Below are 18,684 nucleotides of genomic sequence, written 5' to 3' on the forward strand. Positions count from 1 at the left end.
GTCAATTTCATTTAGTTGAAGTGCATGACAAGGCACATCACTGAAGGAGACTTCTTACATCCATTTATTGCATGGTTGTTCATAAAAAATGACAATGGAAAAAGCTTTACTGAAAACAATGTCTAAACAGGATGGTAAGTAACAGAGCTAAAAAAAACAACAGCTTAATAAAAACCATTAACATTAAAGAAACAGATTACAAGTCATGTTTTTCACTCAATAATAATGGTAATTAAATTGAACAAGATAAAAAAAAATGTACACATTTAGTCAAGAATGCATTATGTACATAGCTGTCCACAAAGAAAAGGCACATTCATTGCATTGTTCATAGAAAAAGACTCAATTTGTCATGTTTTGAGGGAATTCTAAGGAACAATTTCATCATCAGAAGCCTTTTCCATTAATAAATATGCAACAAAGGTGGGTATAATAGTTAAGTGATGTACTTAAATCATATGCCATGACCTCATCTTAGGCAATAACTGATAGACATAGTCCTCTCCTAGTTTTATTTGATCTGGTATGTAGTAGGAACATTTACTAGAGAGTTTAAATCAATAATTCATCTGTTTGCACAAATAAAACAACTGAGGACAAACAATGGAACAAAGAACCACTTCGATAATGGTCAAATGAAGGAAAGCTATGGGAACAATGAACAGTAAGTGTCACTAGAGGGAGCAAGAGCGTTGCTTTTGGAAGGCAAATACTCTAGCTTGACTTGTAAACCTACTGTACGTGGAGAAGGGTAAGGACTATCTCAGTCTAAGACTGTCAGATTCTCCTTTTCAGAAGTAGGGGACGATTAGGGAACAGACAAAAACATTTTGACACTCCTTTTATACAGCCACCACAGAGGTCTGAAGATGAAAGAGTTCGACATATCCATAGCCGGGAAGCTGGAGTGACTAGTGTTAAATACTACTTTCAATATCATTTTTATTTACCCCAACAGATAAGCTCCCGGTCCACAATGCACAGGCTAGATCACTGTGCATAAACCCTGAGGGAGGGAGAAATACAGAGATTTAAATGAATGTAGCATTCTGACCTACACTTCATCCTCTAGTCCGATAACATTTAAATACTAGTGTTCAATACAGTACTACCAATTTGTTACAATAAATTCCATATTGGTACGTACCTTGGTTTGGAAAAGATTACAAAACTCAAACGATCAAAAACGAGTATGCAGCTTTGAGAAGAAAGTGTGATCCACGGATATCCTATACATCTATATTTCTAAGTGTAATTCTACGGTGAGACCCACAAATGAGTTCTTAGAACAGTTTCATTCCATCGTTTAAAAAAATATATACATATTGGCTTATGATAATAGCACTTGGCTGATGGCTTGGTGGCAGTTAAAATGCTTTGAGTTGCTATCAGTGTTTCTTTAGACGTGAGGAAAGGGTCAGATGAGAGATGTGAGAGAGGTGGGAAGATGAGTGCAAGAAACCAGTTGATGATTAGGATACGACCAAAGCTGTCCATTTGCACAGTGAGAAGGATCCTGAAGAGCAATCCATTCACTGAGGTTTGAAAGGAGTCAAGGCCAGAGGTATAGAGCGAGCCCTTCCCCTCCTTGGTGTTCTCTCCCTCTCTGTCATCAGCGACAATGGACAGGGCACGCAGCTCACTCAGCTTGGCTTCATTCTCCCTCTCCCTCTGCTCATCAGTCAGCCCTGCCTGGTCGATCTGATTCTTCAATTCACTGAAAATATTGTGCATCTCTGTGAAGTACACCGCCTGAAAGAGAGAAGGAAAGAGAATGGTGAATTTACCGAGGTGGAAAACTTTAAGACGATGAGGGTCTTACGGAAAGAGAGCAGTTGAAGTTCAAATCAGAACCCTGCCCAGTCCACCCCCACAATCTAGCCACAGTTTACTTACAACATGCAGAGGCTCATGGTCCTATAGCCCTTCACCTCCACTAATGAGAAGCCATTCAGAAGTAAAGGAGCGAGCCCGTAGAAATCAAACATCTAAAACAAAGCCCAAACCCCAGCTCTTCAGTGGGTAGTGACCCTGCCTTTTCTCTTCCAATCTGAACATGAGATAGAGTGTTCGCTGAAAGCTTTCTTGACACATCCCACCCCTGCTTCTTCCCCCAGTTCATGAGTCAGGATCCCAGGAGAGATGCTTTGATGATTAATAGACTTTAATCACATTACAAGACTCCAGGAGAGTGGGCAGAGAATGAAAGTACTGGGAAATACAACCCCTTGAAACCCACACACATTTCAATATTTATTCATGCAGCGATGCATACGCTACAGTGCACTTTAGGGGGAATTTCTGACTTATTTGGAAATGCACACGTGTGTTCTGCATAGAGGCTGGAATAAAAGAAGAGCTGCTGGCAGATCAAGGCGTTTAAGAATAGAGACACAGGCCATTTCAGATAGGAAAATGAAGATCTCACTTGGGTAGGGAGAAGACCTAACCACATGTAACTATAAGAGATTTGTCACAGGAGGCATGCTGGTAGAGAAATGATCATGTAGCCATTTTCAACAAATGACATTTGAACTGTGATTAACTATCCAAATGTCTATTCCACATGACATGTGCCAGCTTCAGTCCAGTTATATTAACAGAAGCTAGTTGGTATACCCAGTGACTAACCGGAAGAGGAACCCAGTTTGAAAAGCCTCTGTGTTTATACCGAACTCTGTCACCTAGACCACATGAGTGGGCCATGAGTATTGGGTTACCAGTGTATGTGGGGGCAAAGCGGATATTTTTCATTTAAAAAGTGGCTTGGTGAAAAAGCTATGGGATACATGTTAGTTATAATGTACACCAGATCACTGTGTCCGGTCTGGGGTGAACATCCTTTATGTCATCCAGTCTCTACAATTAGCCCAGTAATCATGTGCCATAAACTCCATGGACCACCTATGAAAAGGAGCCAATAGCCAAATTCATAATTATTTATATTACCTTTTATTTATTTTTTACAAATGACCAAATACACACCCTCGTCACCCTGGCCCTGTTGACTAAATATTTACTTAGACAGAGAGCTCCACCGACTCATCTGATCTCAATATTTCAAAAACACATTACGTGAGAGAGAAAAAATTTGGCATCCAATAAGATCCCATCTCTATCAATCTAGTCTATCAATTGCCTCAGGAGAAGTGCAATATAACTAAATCATTATGACAGTAGCATGTCAAAAGAACACATTTCTGCTAGTACAAGCAGTACAGAACACCCTAACCAAGAACAACCACAGGGAATCCACACTCAGACAATGTCTCAATTATCTAGCAACCGTACAGGTGGACAGGCACATCCGATCGCAGCAGAGCATTGCGTCCCATTCATAGCCGTTTCATGAAACTCCTGCTAGTGGTGCTAGAGCCTCAGAACAAAGGGAGGCATTGTGAGGGCGCCCTGGGAGCCATGCAGCAGGTCCGGGGGAGAGAAAAGAGGGGGAGTGGGAGTCCAGACTGTGCATGGGCTGCTGTGCTGACTGACCACCCAGGAGCGGCTGTGTTGGAGGAGTGGGTGTGTAGACCAGCCCAGCACTGGAGTCTGTCCCTCTGGCCCAACTGCACCCCCCTGCCTCCATTCAGTGTTCTGGAGTTAGAGATGAGCTTTTGAATTTGAGTCATCAGCGCTTTGCCTTCAGAGGGCCCTCATTACTGTTTCAAGTCATTCTTTGCAGATGACTGAGTACAGACCTGCTCCAATGTCCATAGAGGACAGAGCACTGAAAAAGGGACACTAACAGTGGGAAGGCCAAAAATCTTCACCCAATAATTGTATATCCACAACCTGTCTCTATTAAATCCTTATCTTATAGGGCATTTGATCCATGTTTCTATAATCATCATTCTAGGGAGAGATAATGGCTCAGTGATGTCCAGTGTTACATTACAGATCTACTATGGAGGAGATAATCCTGATCAGTTAACAAGATTACCAGAGACCTAATGGCAGCTGCCAAGTTTATTCAGACTGCCTCCAGTGACACCATCTCCTGAGCTGTGAAGATCAGGCTCCACTGCTGTTACACAAGTCTGTCTTTACTCAGCCAGCCCAGGAGGGCTCCATTCACTTCCAGTCTTCCAGTAACAGTCATCACATACAAGCCTACCCCCTTGTTGTAATCTAACAGAAACACAGAGAAAGTAAAGAACTCTGTCACGGAAGACAGAACTATGGATTGATCAAAGGGCACAAATATCAACGTCCTTTGAACACCCTCTGGGCTTGCCTGTGTAACCGATGTGAAATGGCTAGTTAGTTAGCGGTGGTGCGCGCTAATATCGTTTCAATCGGTGACGTCACCCGCTCTGAGACTTGAAGTAGGGTTGCCCCTTGCGTTGCAAGGGCCGCGGCTTTTGTGGCGCGATGGGTAACGATGCTTCGTGGGGTGTCAGTTGTTGATGTGTGCAAGGGTCCCTGGTTCGAGCCCGGGTTGGGGCGAAGAGAGGGACGGAACCTACACTGTTACACCTGGTAGTATCAATGACAAAATGTTGTTTGAGTCTGATAGGCAGCTGTCGGTCTGTCAGTGTGTTTGGGGGTGGGGTGCCAGCCTGGCCTAGTGACGTGGCCACTACTCAATCTGATTAGGCGTGTGCCAGTCTCTATTCCAAAAAGGAAATGACATGGCTGGGGTGGGGTAGGCGTGCTGCTGGGCTGGTTAAAGCGAGACGGGCCCGCAGGTTAGAGGGGCTGGAGCCAGACAGATAGACGGACAGACCTGGGCCTCCTGGGCTAATCAGGGAGGCGTGGGGGGTTAATCACATTAAGACTGGGTGGAGGGAGACAGGGAGGATTACACTCTCTCTCCACTCCACTACCTCTCTCTGCTGTTGGTCAACAGACAGCTGGGGGCAACACAACACTACAGATCAACAATCTACTAAAAAGAGTAATAAAACCCATTGGAAACTTTGTGGACTGGGATTGGACAGATGTGAACAGGTTTTGTGTATCAACTGAATGCTCATACATACCTAGGCCTAATAATTCAGAACTGTGCATGTATGTATGCATTACAAAGATGGCTCACGGGAGTTAAACTGGGTATGTGTGCACCCAGCCACACTATAGCTCACTTGTGCACGGATGAGTGCCTCAAAGCTGGGCTGAAAGTAGTCGATGCGGCTGTGGTAGAACTTGGGCATCTCGTCCAGCAGCTGCTTGTTTTTGGCTTCATAGTCCTCCCTGACTGGTCTCAGCTCCTCCCTGGCCTGGCCGGGGGCAAACCGAAGACTTCAACAAAACACACCTCATCATCACTATGGAGTCTCAGCAATCACATTCCAGCTACGTTCTCAGGAATGTCATCTGTCAATAACCATGAAAAACAATATGAGAATGAAAATGTGTTCTGACGCAGAACAATAGAGAAAAAAAGAAAAAGACTAATCACGACCACAAGTGAAGAGGAGTGGGTTATGTGGGAAGACTTGGCTGTGTGCAGACCACACCACCGCTGATCAGGATTATGTGTGATGTATTAGTACGTAGTCTATTGGTGGGCATAAAGAAATGATATCTCAACGAATGTGTATGATTTAGAGTGCATGATGTGTGTGGATGTTCGGGGGGGGGGGGGGGGGGGGGGTGTAACAGCATCACCTGTGAGCACTCATGTTTATCTTGAGAATCTACTCTGTGTGTCCGTCCTTAGTGAGTCTGTTAAAATGGTGTGGTGGTGTTTTGTCAAGATCATTTCGCTAAGAGCTGTGAGATTCAAAGACCAAGGAGATAGGGGGCCTGTTTAGGCTTTGTGCCCCTGACAATGCTTTTCTCAATGTGTGTGGGTGGGCAGCCATGTGAGGGTGTGAGCCCAGGCAGCGCTGCATTGATATCTGTGAATGTGTGTGCTGCTGAAGATGTCTCTGTGAGTGTTTCTACAATACTCAATTACGTGCCTGTATATGTGCAGCAGTGTCTTTTCTAAAGGCTATACTTGAGAGCCTGGTAGCTTGTGTGGGTGAACAGAGAGCACATGTACAGTATGCATTGCGCTCAACTATTTTTGTTCACAGACAGTCAACATTTGTACCTTGTTCACTTCTTGATTGTATTGAACACACTAACATCATACTAGGACAGAGAGATGGAGTGAGAGATGAAGTGGCAACACGTGCCAGCAGAAGCTGTTAGCACAGTTCCATTACATTGAAAGAGCAGCGTACCTGGTGCAGTTTGACCATGGTGGGGCCCGTCTTCTCCTTCTCTTCATACTTCTCTACTTTGGACTGTAACCTCTTGTAGTCCTGTAGAGCCTGCTCCCTTCGTTTCACAGCCATGTTGAGGCTGGGGAACACACTGCTGTACCTGAGACGCACAGACAGAGACACAGTGAATCAGATCTGACACACAGAGGCAGACCTTGAGACACAGAGAGACAGATACCAAAGTGCCAAAGTGACTGCTTTGTACCTGAGATATGGACATAACGAGACATGATATTGCTCTGTGTACATTACATTTACATTTTAGTCATTTAGCAGACGCTCTTATCCAGAGCGACTTACAGTAGTGAATGCATACATTTCATACATTTTTTGTACTGGCCCCCCGTGGGAATCGAACCCACAACCCTGGCGTTGCACACACCATGCTCTACCAACTGACATACAGACAAGAGCCTGTCAGAGGAACAGCTGCCTATTGACAATCCGAATGAAACTTCCTACATATTGCAATGTGTCCTTAATTCAGACCAATAAATCTAAACAAATCATGTGAAAATGAACCCAAGGTGTTGTCTTAAAATAATAAACATGTGCATTGAAAAAAGTATTGCACTTTATAATCGAAAGTAGACTAAACATGAAAGAATAAGCTTTCTCTAAACCACTGACAACTTGTTGAAGTGCTCATGTGAGGTCTCGTGGATCAATACGCATGCAGCACAGAAAAGTGTCCTCAAGTAGGAGACATCTTAGTGTAGACTGGAGTCACTTTCAAACAACCAAGGAGGCCAATTTTCGGTCAAACCGACTCCAATTTTTATTTAACTACTATAGTGCAATTGGCATGAAACAATTCATTCGGTTTCAATGATTTTATTCAAAATGAACATACAATCTTTCCGAGAGAATCTTTGTCTCAGGTACTAAAAATAGGAAACACATTTGTAACTTAGCAACAGGAGTCCGTGCCTCATCCTGGGACTTACTTTGCTCCAACACACTGGTTCTGTACGTTCTGCTTTTATGGGAAATACAGTACAGAAATGCAGATACACCACTTAATTTGCACGGTTGCAAACCTGTTTAGTTAGAAAATCTTACCATTATAGACTAACCATCAAGTCAATAGTGGAGATGTCTAACTAGATACCTGGATTTTCACACATTTGAGAGCACTTTAATGTACTTTGTGTGATTCTATATAGGCACAGTAAGTCAGGTGTCACATTCACCATGCATGTTTATTTACCCAGGTCTAAGTTTCATAACCTGATGACAATGCTTTGTTTTTCTATGATTCATCTGGGAGGATTCCATACAGGCTGCAGCTAGCTATAGCCTAGTTCCTTGAACGTCTGCTACTCTCACTAGTGTAAAGTGTGCCAGTGATTCATTTTTTCCTCAAACAATGAGCCAATTCTCCTGGTCCTCTTCTTAATATACCACAGGTGAGGGGAATCCACAATGGACCTGACAAGAGGTTGCGAAATCCAGTCTGCCTCAACAAAGAGTAGAATAAGCCCTGTGAGGGGGTGGCCAGCTGGGGTGGGGGGGAGTTGGGCAGCGTGACGTGACCTGGGCTCAGCCTAAGACAAGCTGTGGATTGTTTCCCACAGGAAGTTGAGAAGGGAGCGGTCCTGTATCGTTTTGGCGACGTCACAGAGCCCAGCCCCACGACCCACGCTCTCCCTCTATTTATAAAACAACACTTTGGCCCAGTTTACGGCAGGCAGCCAGGCTGGGTGGATGCCTTCCTCTAGTAATTTACGATCTGTCTCTTGCTCCAGTGTAGTGTACACATACTTCAAGTGCCAGGGGATTACACAACCGCCCCCTAAGCACAAATGCACTCCGACACGATTCCATTGGCCCATGACATCAATACACACCACACTGACTCATTAAAGACATAAAGGCTGACCGCATTCTCCTCCTCCAGAGCACCTCACTTCACACCATCTCTGCACGGCATCATGAGGTGCCATCTGATCAGATGCTCTCACTTCAGACTACATCACAATAGAGTAGTAATGATAACATCTGGGTCACTCACACATGATCACATTGTAGGTAGGAGGTATCCTGACAGTCAGGAGAACCACCACTTCCTTTCTCTTAATGATGTGACTGAGAGAACACCTGTGTGAGCCGATATTAGGAGGTCACTGTTCTAATGCTGTCATACCTAGAGGATGCCAATGTGTCTGTTGTGTTCAGACTATCTAAAGAGGAGCTTTGTGGGAGCCTGGCTGACTCAGCTGTAACTGTGACATGTAGAGGAGTGACAGTGGCTGTGTTTGAATGTCACTGTACACACTGCGTAATGATAGTTTGGGATCGCTGGCTGGGCTGGACATTTCCCAAGATGTCTCTGGTCTGACTTCCACATACTGACCAGTCAGCTCCAGACCAGCCTATATTTAATCTGGCCTCGTCTAGGCCTAAGCTCTGCTGGACCAAGGGCGCACCACCACTGTCTGTGTGACAGGTCAGTCAGGGTGTGGTGGCTGGCTGGATGGAAAAAGCAGCTGGACGAGAGCTTGTTTATGACAAGTTGATCCACAGCCGGACCGACACAACCAGACAGCCAGCCAGACAAGCCCGAGTCTGGACCAACCAGCCCTGCCGGAGCAGAGACAGTAGTCTGGCAGGTTGACTGACCGGTCCACTGAACACTGTCACATGACAAAAGGCCTCTCTAAGAACATGTTCACCTTCCATGTCTCATTGTCTATGAAATGAGGAAGTAACACAGTGAAAGCCAAGTTTACGCAATCACATAAGGCATTATTTATGCGTAATGAAAATACAAAGTCACTGTAGGCTAAGTGTTGCGTGAAGGCTAGAGTGCCAGCAGAACCTCTGTTTTGATAGGGAAGGTTTGCTCTGCCGCAACATGCCTGATGCTTTGTCTCTGTTGATCGAAAGTGAGAGGACGACTCACGCAAGCTAGATACCTGATACACCAGGCATATTTTTTTTTTATATGTTTGTATTGTCACATTCACTAGATAGGTGCAGTGAAATGTGTTGTTTTACAGGGTCAGCTATAAGGCAAGAGCAGAAAAAAATGTCTAGAATAACTTAAATAAAAAAACATTTCTGTGATTGTGAACTAAAATGTAAGCTAGTTTATAGGCTACATAATTTTGAGACACCCCCGTAAAACACATCTAAAAGCTTCAATCTGACAGTGCCAGAAAACAAAACAGCACCGTGAGTAACTCCCAAAGTAGATTAAATGAACCAGAGTGTCAGAGGCAGTCGCTTTCTTCCCCAACCTCAGGTCTTACAACCCCAGGTCTTACAACCCCAGGTCTTACAACCCCAGGTCTCACAACCCCAGGTCTCACAACCCCAGGTCTCACAACCCCAGGTCTCACAACCCCAGGTCTCACAACCTCAGGTCTCACAACCCCAGGTCTCACAACCCCAGGTCTCACAACCCCAGGTCTCACAACCCCAGGTCTCACAACCCCAGGTCTCACAACCCCAGGTCTCACAACCCCAGGTCTCACAACCCCAGGTCTTACAACCCCAGGTCTTACATCAGGGCTGCCTTCTGTCTCACCTAAAGAGAAACAAAGCAGAAAGGATTAGGATAGGATTCACTCAATTGCATTCCGACTCCTCCCTCCACACACGCGTGCTGAGTGCGCACACAACTCCTTAGGCTTACAGAAATACATGTCTATAAAACAAATCTGATGGGATACACAAGATATATTCCTTGTCAAGTTTTATCACAAATTCAAAATGGACTGTTTGATTGAAGTAGGGAAATATGTGTTCCAACAACGAGCTGCAGTTTGGAATAATTGTGTCCTGTCTATCTGCTAGTGCCATTTAGAATTGGTTAGCCTAGGGCCCTAGGCTATAACCCCCCTAAACATAGACAAGTTCCACACTGAAAATATGCAAAAATAGTTTGATAAAGACAAAGAGCATACTTTCATCAGAATCATTGAGCATAGGCCTACTCACCAAACTGATGTTGTGGCTGTAATTCATCACCATACAATGTTCAATGTGGAATTGTTCATCCACTTAAATTCCAAGGCATAATAAACTAAATCGAACATCTGTATATCGAAAAGAAGACAGATTTTGGTTTGTAACAGATTTGGTTTTATTTCAACTGGCCAAATTGAGCCAGGTTTCAAATGAACACTCTTTGAGAATAACTGTTCCAGGCACGAGATGTGAATTACTTCACAATGGGAACTTTTTACATTTGGAATTTTTTTAATATTTTATTCTGTTATATTCAATTTCTTTACAATGAAATAGGCATGTCTTGACTGTGATAAGGGCTTGAGAAATAAGAACATCTTGTCTACTATAAATAAATAAAAAACAAGGCAATTTTATTTTTTAAAGAAGGCTTGTAGAAGCAAGCACCACTGCTGAGGTTGCTGCCTTTTTGAAGATTGTGTTCCACAATGTAATATAACCAGTTGATGTTTCAATAAAAGAGTTTACATTTTATTGACAGAATATATATATATGGGGCAATTTAGCAATTAGGATTTGTTATCTGTAATGGTTATGGTAAATTAGGCATTGTTGCGATCTGTTGGCATGTAGATAAACGTGCAATTTTTATTTTCCAGTGCGGGCCTTGAGTTCTAGAAATAGATTTGCTTTTCCATTCAAGTACATGAAAAAAAATCATGTGGGTACTTGAACAGTCAAAGAATGTCAAATGCCCATCCCTACATATAAATACCCTGATGTCATTCACTCTCCCCCCTGAGTAGATGGAATTCACGTCTGGGAGAGAGGGTCAGAGAGAGAGAGAGAGAGAGAGGGAGAGAGAGAGATTACAAAGAGCTGGTAGTCCCATCCACCAAACTACCAGGTGTGAAACAGGGAAGAGACTCAGGGGGTATGCTAATTTGGTATATAGCAGACCTAACCCACTCTATTCAATTAGTCAAAACAGGAACATTTTACATTTGGCTAGAAATTAATAAGGACATTATCTCAACAGAGAAAAATGTCCTCATGTGTGCTACCTATATACCCCCACTAGAATCCCCATCCTTTATTGAAGACAGCTTCTCCATCCTAGAGGGGGAGATCAACAATTTCCAGGCCCAGGGACATGTACTAGTCTGTGACAACCTAAATGCCAAAACTGGACAAGAACCTGACACCCTCAGCACACAGGGGGACAAACACCTACCTGGGAGGTGACAGCTTTCCCTCCGCCATATGCCCCACTAGACACAACTACGACAACATAACTAACAAAAACGGATCACAACTCCTGCAGCTCTGTTGGGCGCTGGGTATGTACATAGTCAATGGTAGGCTTTACGGGGACTTCAATGGTAGGTACACCTATAGCTAATCTCTTGGCAGTAGTGCTGTAGACTACTTTATTACTGACCTCAACTCAGTCTCTTAGAGCATTCACAGTCAGCCCACTGACACCCCTATCAGATCACAGCAAAATCACACTCTACTTGAACGGAGCTTTGCTCAATCATGAGGCATCAAAGCCAAAGGAACTGAATAATATTAATAAATACTATAGATGGAAGGAAAGTAGTGTGGAAACCTACCAAAAAACAATTAGGCAAGAAATTCAATCCATTCTAGATCATTTCCTGGACAAAACATTTCACTGTAATAGTGAAGGTGTAAACTTGGCAGTAGAAAACCTAAACAGTACATTTGCCCTCTCAGCTTCCCTATCAAATCTAAACATTTCAAGCAGACAACCTAAGAACATTAACAACAATGACAAATGATTTAGTGAAGAATGCAAAAACCTCAGAAAGAAATTGAGAAACCTAACCAACGAAATACATAGAGACCCAGAAGACCTGAGCCTACGCCTTCACTATGGTGAATCACAAAAACAATACAGAAATACACTACGGAAAAAGAAGGAACAGCATGTCAGAAATCAGCTCAATGTAATTGAAGAATCCTTATAATCTAACCACTTCTGGGATAATTGGAAAACTCTAAACAAACAACAACACGAAGAGTTATCTATCCAAAACAGAGATGTATGGATAAACGACTTCTATAACAAAGAACAAACAGCAAAAACATATACAAATCTTAGAATCAACTATTAAAGACTACCATAACCCACTGGATTATCCAATTACATTGAATGTAATTAAACTACAGGACAAAATACAAACCCTCCAACCCCAAAAGGGATGTGGTGTTGATGATATCCTAAATGAAATTATAAAATATACAGACCACAACTTCCAATTGGCTATACTTAAACTCTTTAACATCATCCTCAGCTCTGACATATTCCCCAATATTTGGAACCAAGGACTGATCACCCCAATCCACAAAAGTGGAGACAAATTTGACCCCAATAACTACCGTGGGATATGCATCAACAGCAACCTTGGGAAAATCCTATGCATTATCATTAACAGTAGACTTGTACATTTCCTCAGTGAAAACAATGTACTGAGCAAATGTCAAATTGGCTTTTTACCAAATTACTGTACGACAGACCACGTATTCACCCTGCACACCCTAATTGACAAACAAACCAAAACATAGGCAAAGTCTTCTCATGCTTCGTTGATTTCAAAAAAGCTTTCGAGACAATTTGGCATGAGGCCCTGATATACAAATTGATGGAAAGTGGTGTTGAGGGAAAAGTGTACAACATTATAAAATCCATGTACACAAACAACAAGTGTGCGGTTACAATTGGCAAAAAACACACACATTTCTTTCTACAGGGCCGGGGGGTAAGACAGGGATCCAGCTTAAGCCCCACTCTCTTCAACATATATATCAACGAATTGGTGAGGGCACTAGAACTGTCTGCAGCACCCGGCCTCACCCTACTAGAATCTGAAGTCAAATGACTACTGTTTGCTGATGATCTGGTGCTTCTCTCCCCAACCAAGGAGGGCCTACAGCAGCACCTAGATATTCTGCACAGATTCTGTCAGACCTGGGCCCTGACAGTAAATCTCAGTAAGACAAAAATAATGGTGTTCCAAAAAATGTTCAGTTGCCAGGAACACAAATACAAATTCCATCTAGACACCATTGCCCTAGAGTGCACAAAAAAACGATACATACCTCGGCCTAAACATCAGCGCCACAGGTAACTTCCACAAAGCTGTGAACAATCTGATAGACAAGGCAAGAAGGGCCTTCTACACCATCGAAAGGAACATAAAAGTTGACATACAAATTAGGATCTGGCCAAAAATACTTGAATCAGTTATAGAACCCATTATCCTTTATGGTTGTGAGGTCTGGGGTCCGCTCACCAACCAAGAATTAACAAAATGGGACAAACAAAATGGGACAAACACCAAATAGAGACATGCAGAATTCTGCTAAATATCCTCCCTGTACAACGTAAAACACTAAATAATGTATGCAGAGCAGAATTAGGCCAATATCAGCTAATTATCCAAATTCAGAATAGAGACGTAAAATTCTACAACCACCTAAAAGGAACTGATTCCCAAACCTTCCATTACAAAGCCATCACCTACAGAGAAATGAACCTGGTGAAGAGCCCCCTAAGCAAGCTGGTCCTGGGGCTATGTTCACAAACAGACTACACAGAGAGCAAGGACAGCAACACAATTCGACCCAACCAAATCATGAGACAACAAAAAGATACTTGGAAAGAATTAACAACAACAAAAAAACTGAGCAAACTAGAATTCTATTTGGCCCTAAACAGAGAGTACACAGTGGCAGAATACCTGACCAACGTGACTGACCCAAAATTAAGGAAATATTTGACTATGTACAGACTCACTGAGCATAGCCTTGCTATTGAGAAAGGCCGCCGAAGGCAGTCCTGGCTCTCAAGAGAAGACATGCTACAGTATGTGCACACTTCCCACAAAATTAGGTGGAAACTGAGCTACACTTCCTAACCTCGTGCCAAATGCATGACCATATTAGAGAGACATATTTCCCTCAGATTACACAGACCCACAAAGAATTACAAAACAATCAGTTGGTGATCTGTTGCCACAAGAAAAGGGCAACCAGTGAAGAACAAACACCATTGGAAATACAACCTATATTTAATGTTTATTTATTTTCCCTTTTGTACTTTAACTATTTGCACATCATTACAACACTGTATATAGACATATGACATTTGAAATATCTTTATTATTTTGGAACTTTTGTAAGTAATGTTTACTGTTAATCTTTTATTGTTTATTATCTAGTTCACTTGCTTTGGCAATGTTAACATATGTTTCCTATGCCAATAAAGCCCTTAAATTGAATGGAGGGAGGGAGTGACAGAGAAAGGGAGAGCACATTTTCGTGCTCATCATTTCCTGGATATGTTGGTGGATGCTTATATTTGTCCTAATACAGTGAGTGTTAATTACCCAACTAAGTGTAGCCTAAATTTGAATACACATACTCTGGCACGTACACAGCCCATTGAAGTGACAAATAAAAAAAACTCCATTAACACTGTCCAGGCTCAAGCCATTCTCTGCTCTATTTAAGATTCCACACATTTTCTTACAGATCGACACAAAAACATAAAGACTATTGAGACTTCAGAAACAATGATTTACATTCTGTTACTGGTGGACTAATGGCATTTTATTTCTAATGGAAGCTTAATGTATGGTGGCTTAATAGAGCAGTCCTCTACTTTGATGGCTAATTACAATATGCGGAGCTTCAATGCCATATACAGCAACAGGGCTGACTGCTTTTTTTCCTCGTCCTAAAATAGTGGTCACCAACCTTTTGAGTCAAGATCACTTTCCGAGTTAAAATGCAAGCCGAGATCTACCGCTCAGTTAAAACAAAAACACATCTTCAAAAATGTAAGCCTGTAACAGTTCTGTAGCAATGAGGTTTGTGCAGTAGGCTATAGGCCCAAAATATTATCACTGCATATTGGCTATGCTTGAATTGCCCTGCCAATGTTGTTCTTCACAGACCATTTTGAAATTATATAAATATTTTTTAATTAGGTATATGATCACACAGATAATGGATAATTTGTTGTATTACTTGTGAGGCACAGCTGAGTGAGGTTAATAATTTGCTTTTTTTTACTGGACTGATGGGCCTGCATCTGATGGTCAGTCGGAGAGGGAGGGATGGAGGGAGCAGCATTGAGGCTGCCTCTCACCCATCCCTCCGCCCTCCGCTGAGAAAAGGTGACAGTCTTCCAGCTGATGGCGAAACTCAAGTCGAACTGCCTCATGCACCAATTCATGTTGTTACTCCTATGACCAGAGAAAGTGAAATATTCCTTGATATTAAAAAAGACACACAGGCTGCAAATAATAACAACGCAGGCTTATCAGAACACTTTGCTATACTCATTCATTGCAGCTGCAGTGCTGGTTGTAGCGCGTGGAAGTAGGGATAACGTGCATTTTATGGCTAATAAAGAAAGGTGTTGAACAAAAATGTTGACAGTGCTGAATAACAATTTAAACATGAACTTACACATAAAAACAGCAGCTCTTTGTTGTATTCGTTGAGTCTCTCTCTAGTCATGGTTTTAAAAGTTTTGAAATTACAGTATCAACTTTGCTGTGCGTTCTAGGCTTTTTTCCCAGTCTATTGCTCGAAGACACTGTGCAGACACAGTGATCTGAGCTATCCGATTGGTCAGCGGTGGGCCTATAGGTGCACTTGATTTGCTCTCTGGGCCTGCCGGGTAGGCAGAGTTCTACCTCCAGTTAAAAATGGGAACATTTTGCCTTCCCAGCTCTAGGGCTGCTGAATCAAGTGCGCCTACCACCAACAGTCCAAACTAATACAAAAAAAAATAGGAACGCAAGGCTGTCACGAAATTGGGGAGAAAAAGGGGTAAAAAAAGAAGAAAAAAAGACACATTTAACAAAAGGAGTTTGGTGATAAACTAGGAATGCCTAAGAGATCAACCAGTCTGTCCCCACAATGTGTTTGTCCAATGCGGTGTGTGTTTGTGTACTGTCCTGAGACAGTCCTGCTCTCCAGCCAATCCCCTGCCCCTGGCCCAGGAAGCTGGGCCCTCTGCCATATTCAGAGCCTGCCCACACGTCCGCCTGCCGCCCACCAGGAAGAGGAAATTAGAACCATTCCATCCTGTCACAGCTCTGCTACCAGAACACACGAGGAGACAAATAGTGCATGCACACAATCACTAACTAGTGCATTCATATGTTCCATCAAAGTTCATTTTGCCAGGGGTTTGACATGACAAGATCAGGAATTTCAGACAGATTTTTTGTTATAAACTATAAAGTTAAAACACACACAAATTCACCAGACAGCAAACACATTGAGTCTCTCTCTCTCTCAAACACACACCCCACTCCAAAAAGCAGCCCCTGGGGGAGGGGCCAGCAGGAGGAAGCAGGACCTTAACAAGCACTACGGAAGACGGATGAGATCCCTGCTCCCAAGCCTGGCCACTCCCTCTACCGCCTCTGCACTCTCTCTCTGTGTGTGTGTGTGTGTGTGTGTGTGTGTGTGTGTGTGTGTGTGTGTGTGTGTGTGTGTGTGTGTGTGTGTGTGTGTGTGTGTGTGTGTATCAGGGCCAGGCTTCAGGAATGGAATAGCACTCATTGCGTGCTCGGACGGACGGGGGCGAGTATAGGGAATTAAATGTTAAACTTTCTTCCAGACACACTACCACAGCAGCCCCATTCCCTCCCCTGTCCAGTTCAGTTTTACTATCTGCTATGCTTTATTACAGCGCCTTCTGGAGCTAATGCTACGTTCCAGCTCCCCTTGTGTGTGCGCTCCGTCCCACTCTACAGACACAGCAGCTGTGGCTTGTGATGTATTAAAAACATGCGGACAATGGGAGAGGGGCAGGTCCAGATAGACACATACCTTTTAAGAGGATCGATCACCGTCTTCGAGATCTGGTTCACCTGTGGACGAACAGACACGGGTCAATGTTAGATGAAAAAAAAAAGTACAGTACTTCTCTTAATATGAATGTGAATGTCTTTATGAATTAAAATGTGTTGTCAAAGTGGATTACATCAAGTTGAACATAATAGCTCCTCCAAGTCCAATGCCTCCACACAAACAATCGACAATTGTGTATTTTCAAACAGAGCACTCAAGACAGAGGGGAGGGAGGTGAGGCGGGTTGCAAAGAAACTTTTGTGACGTTGACTGTTTTATTGTACACAAGCCCCGAGGAGAAACCCCTGAATATTCATTGAGCTCAACAATACAAAAGGATACAACTGTCAGGGGATGGACATGAAAGCAAAGCCCCACTGATTTCAAATCCTGTGGAGGGTGGGTTGCTTTACAAGATGAAAGTTCTTTGCAAACAAACATTTTAACAATAACAGTTTATATTTTCCTGCATTCTCCTTCTCGTTGCCAGAGCCGACAGGGGAAGGGAAGGAGGGGGAATTTGTTAAATGGAAGTAAATTAACATCTCATCTTGAGGCCTCCAGCCCTGACGCCAAAGTCCCATCGATAGAAGTTGGCACACAATTAACAACATGTCCAGTGTCATTTATATTGCATAGTCAAAATGAATGCTAGATCTCTGACAGAACGCTAAGTTAACCTGGCAAACAACTCCAGTGAACAACATCGCTAACAACATTTCATGAGAAATAAAAAGTGGCAAGACAACTCCATGAAGTGACAGCTCCATGTGAACAGTGAGCCTAGTACAAGTAATTACTTGCTCACTAGTTATTGGAAGAATAGTCAATCACAGAATATAAGAAACAAATTCTGTAAAACAGCAGAGCTTTCTGAATGCCCTGACCATCTCTGAGAAGACACACACACATCAACACTGCTTCGCTAAAACAAGTACATAACACGAATGAATTTGGTTTGAGGGAAAACAAGAGAACCAATAACAAATAAGTACATGGGAATTTACATTTTCCTCTGTTTTACATATTCACACCATCCCCCCCTCCCTGGGAGAGAGAAAAGTCTGGAGCTGCGCTGCTGCTGAGGTGAGCGCATGCAGTAAGCAGGGAGAACAACAACAGCACATTTGCTTAAGCATGCTGGTGCCCTCTACCCTCTGCCCCTTCTCACAGAGAGGAGGGGGGGGGGGCAGGACTATTCCACTGAGGCCCAACAGCGCCTGAGGCCGGCGCTCTAGCAGCAGTCTCCGTGAGTGAGTCACGGGGCAGAGGCCATCCCGGCACACAGGCCTCCCAAAAATACACGCAGATCGCAGAGGAAATCAATATCCCTCCAAACGGAGCATCCGCTACTGCTCAGCCGCCATTTTCACTGGGGCTCGGCTTCAGCAGCAGTGTGCCGGGGGGGCTGTGCGCCCTCCTCAGCCCCAGAAATAAACACACAGGCCTGGGCCACTGCTGCCTTCATTATCCCTGCACATTTTATCTGCTCGCTCTCTCACTCACAGCCCCGCGGCAGAACATCTTCTCTCAACACCAAAGAGAGCAAAGGGTGGTTGCTTTTGTGTCTGTTTTGCTTGAGCAGTTGAGTTGTTGGTGGTGCTGTCAGAAGGAAGAACAGCCAGCTTGGAGGGAGAAGCTGGTGGAGTGTGAT

General features: G+C 43.4%; 1 pseudogene; it reads right to left on the reverse strand.

The window, feature by feature from the left end:
* Positions 1-38: 38 nt before the first annotated feature.
* The window catches only part of LOC106585344 (bridging integrator 3-like), a 30,956-nt pseudogene continuing 12,310 nt past the window's right edge, over positions 39-18,684 (reverse strand).

The sequence above is a fragment of the Salmo salar genome, chromosome 24 (assembly GCF_965601325.2).
Source record: "Salmo salar chromosome 24, fSalSal1, whole genome shotgun sequence".
In the NCBI taxonomy this organism is placed as follows: Eukaryota; Metazoa; Chordata; class Actinopteri; order Salmoniformes; family Salmonidae; genus Salmo; species Salmo salar.